Source organism: Phyllobates terribilis, unplaced genomic scaffold (assembly GCF_046119375.1).
Source record: "Phyllobates terribilis strain yellow unplaced genomic scaffold, ASM4611937v1 Scaffold_19__1_contigs__length_20705806, whole genome shotgun sequence".
NCBI classification, from domain to species: Eukaryota; Metazoa; Chordata; class Amphibia; order Anura; family Dendrobatidae; genus Phyllobates; species Phyllobates terribilis.
The window spans coordinates 8,295,121-8,304,935 of NW_027362779.1; positions in this window are offsets into that span (position 1 = coordinate 8,295,121).

Below are 9,815 nucleotides of genomic sequence, written 5' to 3' on the forward strand. Positions count from 1 at the left end.
CTCCCCAAAGTCCTTCATGTAGTATAATGCACTTTCCATAGTCCTCCATATAGAATAATGCACTCCCCATAGTCCTCCACATAGTATAATGCACTCTTCATAGTCCTCCATATTGTATAATGCACCCCTATAGTCCTCCATATAGTATAATGCACTCTCCATTGTCCTCCATATCGTATAATGCACTCTCCATAGTCCTCCATATAATATAATGCACTTTCCCATAGTCATTCATATAGAATAATGCACTCCCCATAGTCCAAAATATAGTATAATGCACTCTCCATAGTCCTCCATATAGTATAATGCACAACCCATAGTCCTCCATATAGAATAATGCACCCCATAGTCCTCCATATAGTATAATATACTCCCCATAGTCCTCCATATAGTATAATGCACTCCCCATAGTCCTCCATATAGTATAAATCACTCCCCATAGTCATCCATATAGTATAATGCACTCCCTATAGTCCTTCATAAAGAATAATGCACTCCCCATAGTCCTCCATATAGTATAATGCACTCCCCACAGTCCTCCATATTGTAAAATGCACCCCCATAGTCCTCATTTAGTATAATGCATCCCATAGTCCTCTATATTGTATAATGCAGCCCCATAGTCCTTCATATGGTATAATTCATCCCATAGTCCTCCTTATGGTATAATGCACTCCCCATAGTTCTTCATATAGTATAATGCACTCCCCATAGTCCTTCATATAGTATAGTGCACTCTCCGTAGTCCTCCATATAGTATAATACACTTCCCATAGTCCTCCATATAGTATAATACACAGCCCATAGTCCTTCATTTAGTATAATGCACCCCATAGTCCTCCATATAGTATATTGCACTCCCCATAGTCCTCCATATAGAATAATGCACTTCCCATAGTCCTCCATGTAGTATAATGCACTCCCCATAGCCATCCATATTGTATAATGGACCCCCATAGTCCTCCATATAGTATAATGCATCCCATAGTTCTCCATATGGTTTAATGCATCCCATAATCCTCCTTATGGTATAATGAACTTCCCATAGTCCTCCATATAGTATAATGCACTCCCCATAGTCCTCCATATAGTATAATGCACTCTCCATAGTCCTACATATAGTATAATGCACTTCGCCATAGTCCTCCATAAAGAATAATGAACTCCCCATAGTCTTACATATAATATAATGCACTCTCCATAGTCCTCCATAAAGTTAAATGCACAGCCCATAGTCCTCCATATAGTATAATACACTCCCCATAGTCCTCTATATAGTATAATGCGCTCCCCATAGTCCTCCATATAGTATAATGCACTTCCCCATAGTCCTCCATATAGTATAATACACTCTCCATAGTCCTCCATATAGTATAATGCACAGCCCATAGTCCTACATATAGTATAATGCACTTCCCCATAGTCCTCCATATAGAATAATGCACCCCATAGTCCTCCATATAGTATAATACATCTCATAGTCCTTCATATGGTATAATGCACTCCCCATAGTACTCCATATAGTATGATGCACTCCCCATAGTCCTCCATATAGTATAATGCACTCTCCATAGTCCACTACATAGTATAACGCACCCCATAGTCCTCCATATAGAATAATGCACTCCCCATAGTCCCAAATATAGTACAATGCACTCTCCATAGTCCTCCATATAGTATAATGTACAACTCATAGTCCTCCATATAGTATAATGCACAACCCATAGTTCTCCATATAGAATAATGCACCCCATAGTCCTCCTTATAGTATAATGCCCTCCCCATAGTCCTCCATATAGTATTATGCACTCTCCATAATCCTCTGTATAGTATAATGCATTCTCCAAAGTCCTCCATATAGTATAATGCACTCTCCATAGTCCTCCATATAGTATAATGCACTCCCCACAGTCCTCTATATTGTATAATGCACCCCCATACTCCTTCATATAGTATAATGCATCCCATAGTCCTCCATATGGTATAATGCACTGCCCATAGTTCTCCATATAGTATAATGCACTCCCCATAGTCCTCCATATAGTATAGTGCACTCTCCATAGTCCTCCACATAGCATAATACACTTCCCACATTCCTCCATATAGAATAATGCACTCCCCATAGTCCTCCATATAGTATAATACAGTCTCCATAGTCCTCCATATAGTATACTACACAGCCCATAGTCCTTCATATAGTATAATGCACTTCCCCATAGTTCTCCATATAGAATAATGCACCCCATAGTCCTCCATATAGTATAATGCACTCACCATAGTCCTCCATGTAGTATAATGCACTCTCCATAGTCCTCCATATATTATATTGCACTCCCTATAGTCCTTCATATAGAATAATGCACTCCCCATAGTCCTCCATATAGTATGATGCTCTCCCCCTAGTCCTCCGTATGGTATAATGCACCCCCATAGTCCTCCATATAGTATAATGCATCCATAGTCCTGCATATGGTATAATGCATCCCATAGTCCTCCGTATAGTATAATGCATCCCATAGTCCTCCATATGGTATAATGCACTTCCCCATAGTCCTCCTGATAGAATAATGCACCCCATAGTCCTCCATATGGTATAATGCACTTCCCCATAGTCCTCCAGATAGAATAATGCACCCCATAGTCCTCTATATAGTATAATGCACTCCCTATAGTCCTCCATATAGTATAATGCACTTCCCCATGGTCCTCCATATAGTATAATACACTCCCCATAGTCCTCCATATAGTATAATGCAATCCCCATAGTCCTCCATATAGTATAAAGCACTTCCCCATAGTCCTCCATATAGAATAATGTACTCCCCATAGACCTCCATATAGTATAATGCACTTCCCCATAGTCCTCCATAAAGAATAATGCACTCCCCATAGTCCTCCATATAGTAAAATGCACTTCCCCATAGACCTCCATGTAGAAAAATGCACTCCCCATAGTCCTCCATATAGTATAATGCACAGCCCATAGTCCTCCATATAGTATAATGAACAGCCCACAGTCCTCCTTATAGTATAATGCACTTCCCCATAGTCCTCCATATAGAATAATGCACTCCCCATAGTCCTCCATATAGTATAATGCACAGCCCATAGTCCTCCATATAGTATAATGCACTCCTCATAGTCCTCCATATAGTATAATGTACTCTCCATAGTCCTCCATATAGTATAATGGACTCTCTATAGTCCTCCATGTAGTATAATGCACCCCATAGTCCTCCATATAGTATAATGTTCTTCCCCATAGTCCTTTATATAGAATAATGGACTCCATAGTCCTCCATATAGTATAATACACTCCCCTTAGTCCTCCGTATAGTATAATGCACTCCCCATAGTCCTCCATATTATATAATGCACTCCCCATAGTCCTCCATATAGTATAGTGCACTCTCCATAGTCCTCCATATAGTATAATGCACTCTCTATAGTCCTCCATATAGTATAATGCACTCCCATAGTCCTCCATATTGTATAATGCACTCCCCATTGTCCTCCATATAGTATACTGCACCTCCATATAATATGATGCACCCCCATAGTCCTCCGTATTCGTATAAATCACAGCCCATATCCTTCATATAATATAATGCACAGCCCATAGTCCTCCATCTTAGTATAATACAAAGCCCATATCCTCCATATAGTATAATGCACTCCCCATAGTCACCTGTGTAGAAGTATGGTCACCATGTACTCACTGGTTTAGAAAGAAAAAAATAAATACTCCCCTGCCCTGCGCTCCCCCTCCGAGCGGCATCCTCTTCTGAAGCCGGCAGCTGACTTCAGAGTACAAGTGACGGGAGCGCATGACGTCAGCATCTGGCCTCTGATTGGCTGGCAGCATGTATCGCCGTGCATTGACCCGAAGGGTCTGTGCGCTGCAATACACTTCAGCTGAATGTGTGTCCTTTTGACACATGACAGCACATACTCCTACATGTGACGCTATTCGTATGGCATTATACACACTACTGCTATCATAGCATGAGGACTGTCTGGCATTTGCCTTGTGACAGAGCCTTTTTCCCACCTGGGATCTATTATGCCTAACATCTTATTACCACTCATTTGAGATGGGATTTTTTTTGTATCAGTGATTGTCACCATACATGACTGATACACTCATGTGGTTTCATGTGTTATATATTTATTCAGTTGCTTCTGTTGTATTGACATCTGAACTTTGCCAGTGTGGTTACACTTTTTTGTGTTTTTCACCAGCAACCATGTATACTTTTCATGATACTCTATTATTTTTTTTAAGTGTTTAATAAAGTTAATACATATTTTATGCGCATTATATTTGTTGTTGCTATTACTTATTGGGTATTTAGCTCCTGTTTTTCTCTACTGTTGTCCTAATTGCTTTGGGATTTCCCCCATTGGGGGAAGGGAGGACATAATCGCTGGAGTTCTGAGGGAAGAACGTTGACCCATTCTTGTCTGATGTCGGATTCTCACTGCTCCTCCTTTGTCGGATTTTTTGTTTCATGATGCTCACAATATTTTCTATTGGTGAAAGGTCTGGACTGCAGGTGGCCGGTTCATCACCAGGACTCTTTTTCTGCAGAGCCGTGGTGTGTGATGTATGCAGGATGTGGTTTACCATTGTCCTGTCAACATATACAAGGTCTTCCCTGAAATAGACGTTGTCTGGATGGAGCAGATGTTGTTATAACATCTCTACACGTAAGGCTCAGCATTGATGGTGCATTTCATGTGAGTGCTGTCCCTATAATAGGCATTAATGCAGCCAGATACTATCAGAGATAAAGAACTGTGTGCCAATAACAAGCTGGATGGTCCCTCTCCTCCATAACAAGGTGGATTGACCCTCTCCTACATGATAAGGTGTATGGTTCCTCTCCTCCATATCAAGCTGGATGGTTCCTCTCCTCCATATCAAGCTGGATGTTTCCTCTCCTCCATATCAAGCTCGATGGTTCCTCTACTCCATAACAATCTTTATGGTCTCTCTCCTCCATAACAAGCTTTATGGTCTCTCTCGTCCACAGCAAGCTGGATGGTTCATGTCCTCCATAACAAGCTGGATGGTTCCTCTCTTCAATAACAAGATGGATGTTTTTTCTCCTCGATAACAAGCTGGATGGTCCCTCTCCTTGATAAAGGTCCCTCCCGTTGATAAAAAGCTGGATGGTCCCTCTCCTCCATAGCAAGCTGCAAATGCCCTCTCCTCCATAACAAGCTGGATGGTCCCTCTCCTCCATAACAAGCTGGATAGTCCCTCTCCATGATAACAAGCTGGCTGGTCCCTCTTCTCCATAACAAGCTGGATGATCCTTTAACTCCATAACAAGCTGGATGTTTACTCTCCTCCGTAACAAGCTGGATGGTCCCTCTCCTTGATAAAGGTCCCTCCCCTTGATAAAAAGCTGGATGGTCCCTCTCCTCCATAACAAGCTGCAAATGCCCTCTCCTCCATAACAAGCTGGATGGTCCCTCTCCTCCATAACAAGCTGGATGGTCCCTCTCCATGATAACAAGCTGGATGGTCCCTCTTCTCCATAACAAGCTGGATGATCTTTTAACTCCATAACAAGCTGGATGTTTACTCTCCTCCGTAACAAGCTGGATGGTCCCTCTCCTTGATAAAGGTCCCTCTCCTTGATAAAAAGCTGGATGGTCCCTCTCCTCCATAACAAGCTGCAAATGCCCTCTCCTCCATAACAAGCTGGATGGTCCCTCTCCTCCATAACAAGCTGGATAGTCCCTCTCCATGATAACAAGCTGGATGGTCCCTCTTCTCCATAACAAGCTGGATGATCCTTTAACTCCATAACAAGCTGGATGTTTACTCTCCTCCGTAACAAGCTGGATGGTCCCTCTCCTTGATAACAAGCTGGATGGTCCGTCTCCTCCATAACAAGCTGAATGGTCCCTCTCACTCTGAGGGCACAGCGTCTGTGGTTTCCATAACGAATTTCACATTTTGATTTTTCTGACCACAGAACAGTTTTCTATTTCGCCTGAGTCCATTATAAATGAGTGCAGAGAAGACTACAGCGTTTCTGGATTGTGCTGATATTCTGCTTTTTCTTTGCATGATAGAGCTGTCATTTACATTTGTGGAACGCATGGTGAACTGTGATCACAGACAATGATTTCTGGAAATTTTTTTGAGCCCATGCAGTGACTTGGATGACTGAATCATGTCTTGATATCATGCAGAGCCTTCTCAGGGTCCGTACATCATGAGCATTCAATATTGACCATCAGCCCCATTCTTTGTGCACATGGATTTTTCCAGAATTTTTTGATGATTTTATGGCCTGTAGATGGAAGATATTCAAAGTCTTTGTAATTTCACATTGAGGAAAAATTTCCTGAAATTATTCTACAATTATTAGACGCAGTTGTTCACAGATCGGTGACCTCTGACCATCTTTGCTTCTGGGAGGCTCTGCCTCTCTAACATGCTTTTTTTTATACACAGTCATGTGATTTAGTTAGAAATTGACCCTCCATTTGTTTTTCATTACTTATACTTACTTTTACAGCCTTTTATTAACCATAATAAATACATTGATCTGACATAGATAGATAACATAGAAAATGAGATACATAAAGATGAAAACTAGAAATTAGGATGATCTGGATAGATAGAGAAAAATATGTGAAAACAAATAATAGCCGCACCGTGGAATATTGGGTGCGATCCCCTCGAAACCGTAGTGAGGTCCACTGTATAAAATATAAAAAAGGCAGGTGTTAGAATCTATATTGTTTTACTATCGGCCATCTTGTTGTGGTTTGCTGGCTTCTAGTCTTTTCCTCTGGTGCTGGGTGTCTTGGTCACGTGATCTCTTCACTCTTTATTACTCAGCACCTGTCTCCCATTCCCCGCTAGACATCAGTGTTGTTACGCTTGTGCTCTGGCTAAGTTTCCTTGCTAAGTTCTCTGTGCTTTGGACAATTGATATGCTGGGACTTCTTGTTCCACCAGTTTTGTTCCCTTTAATCTTCGTTTCTGCAACTAACTTTTCTATTAGGCGGTCTCCTGTTTTTTCTCCTAGTCCTTAGATCTGTTAGGGACCCCTTTTCCCCTTCCTTCAGGTCTTTGTTTGAGTTCAGTGCAGGAGTTTCGGTGGGGCTATTCACAAGGAATAGAGCACCCACCCCAGCGTAGAGTTTAGCTGAGTCTCAGTGCAGGGACAGCTTTTCCCTCCTATTCTTTAGTTCTAAGCTGCAGAACATAACAGCAGTCAGCGCTCTGATAAAAGCTCGTGAATTTTCTGCATAGGAAAGCTAACAGTGTTTTTCATAGATAGCACTCTTACCTGTAATACGACCTGCAGGTTCAAAACCAAACAGGTTGATAGCGTTATCTGACATGACAACTTCCCTTTAAGTGCTCTGGGTGCGGCAGGCACTTTACGAGCCTCCGCCTCCTTGGGGTAAAAATTTCTTATCCCAAATATATATTATAAAATGTAATTGATTCTGTTGTCTATGTCTAAATGAGCGGTGCACATATTACATGTCTGTATACCTCCCACCTGTCTGTCCATACATTATATACAGCCCCCTGCACCACCATCTGCCAGTCCTCGCAGCACATGCCTGAATTATAGGCTTCTCCAGCGCAATGACATCACTCCATCGCACCGCCTGCAGCTACAGACTGCGGCACAAGGACAGCACCACTCGTTGTGGGAGAAGGGAGTTTTCATTTATTTTTATTTTATTGCCAGGGCACTGGATGGGAGGATGTAAAGGGGGGATTACAATTGTATGGAGGCACTAGTAATATATAGAATTACAGAGGAGCACTATGCCTGGTATATGGACATACTGCATATAGGCACAGAAGAGGCACTATCACTATATGGAGGAATAGAAGGGGCACTATCACTATATGGAAGCACAGAGGGGGCACTATCACTATATGGAAAAACAGAGGGGGGCACTATTACTATATGGAGGAATAGAAGTGGCACTATCACTATATGGAGACACAGAGGGGGGCACTATTACTTTATGGAGGCATAGAGGGGGCATTATTTCTATATGGAGACATGGAGGGGGCACTATTACTATATGGAGACACAGAGAAGGCACTATTACTATATGGAGACACAGAGGGGGCATTATTGCTATATGGAGGCACGGAGGGGGCACTATTACTATACGAGGACACAGAGGGGGCATTATTACTATATGGAGACACAGAGGAGGCACTATTACTATATGGAGGCACGGAGGGGGCATTATTACTATATGGAAGCACAGAGGGGGCATTATTTCTATATGGAGACACGGAGGGGGCACTGTTACTATATGGAGACACAGATTGGGCACTATTACTATATGGAGGCACAGAGGGGGCATTATTTCTATATGGAGACACGGAGGGGGCACTATTACTATATGGAGACACAGAGGAGGCACTATTACTATATGGAAACACAGAGGAGGCACTATTACTATATGGAGACACAGAGGAGGCACTATTTCTATATGGAAGCATGGAGGGGGCACTATTACTATATGGGGACACAGAGGGGGTATCATTACTATATGGAGACACAGAGGAGGCACTATTACTATATGGAGGCACGGAGGGGGCATTATTACTATATGGAGGCACAGAGGGGGCATTATTTCTATATGGAGACACGGAGGGGGCACTATTACTATATGGAGACACAGATTGGGCACTATTACTATATGGAGGCACAGAGGGGGCATTATTTCTATATGGAGACACGGAGGGGGCACTATTACTATATGGAAACACAGAGGAGGCACTATTACTATATGGAGACACAGAGGAGGCACTATTACTATATGGAGGCACGGAGGGGGCACTATTACTATATGGGGACACATAGGGGGGCATTATTACCATATGGAGACACAGAGGAGGCACTATTACTACATGGAGGCACAGAGGGGAGAGGGGGCATTATTACTATATGGAGGCACAGAGGGGTGCATTATTACTATATAGAGGCACAGAGTGGGAACTATTCCTTAATGTGCCTAGAAAGATTAATATTTCTATATAGTAGCACAATGGGGGCATTTTTACCATGTGGAAGCTCAGACGTGAGACTTTTAGTATATGGAGGCAGAGAGCTGGACACAATTACTGTATAAAGGCAAAGAGGGGTGTACTATTACTGTGTGGGGCAACAGAGAGGGCATTATTACTCTCCAGGGCACTAGAGATGGTTATAGCATTATGCAGTTTGTGTAGAGGTGGGAAAAAGTGGGAAAAGTGCCGGTTAAATAATAATCCAAAGACGTCTGTGCATTAAGTTCTGCAGAGACACATCGTGGATGGAAGAAGTTATCACGGTGATCTGGGCTAAATAGAGGAGAGAAGGGAAAGTGAATGACTATGATCAGCAAGAACATGTCACCGATAAGACTCTGGATTTATCTGTACTGTATATACTTATACCATTCAGAGGCTTCAGATCTACCATAGCTCTTCAGCCTCATTTGCATACCAATTTAAAAGCTGATTTCTCAGTAATGGAGGAACAGTCCGTGAAAGAGCTACATGTGCATATAAGTAGTGTGGAGGGTGCAGGGGTGGATTAAGAGTAGCAAGGGCCCCGGGCAGTTTAGAAGGCGCCCCCCCCCCCCCCACACACACACACACACACACGCACACCTGATGTATCACATGTCACATGATCACCTGTGATAGATCATGTGATAGTTCACGTGAAATTAATTTGGCACAATATTAATATATTAATTATAATAATAATTTATAATATTTTTTTTTAGGCTGTGTGCCCACTATGGGTTTTTTAAGCGTT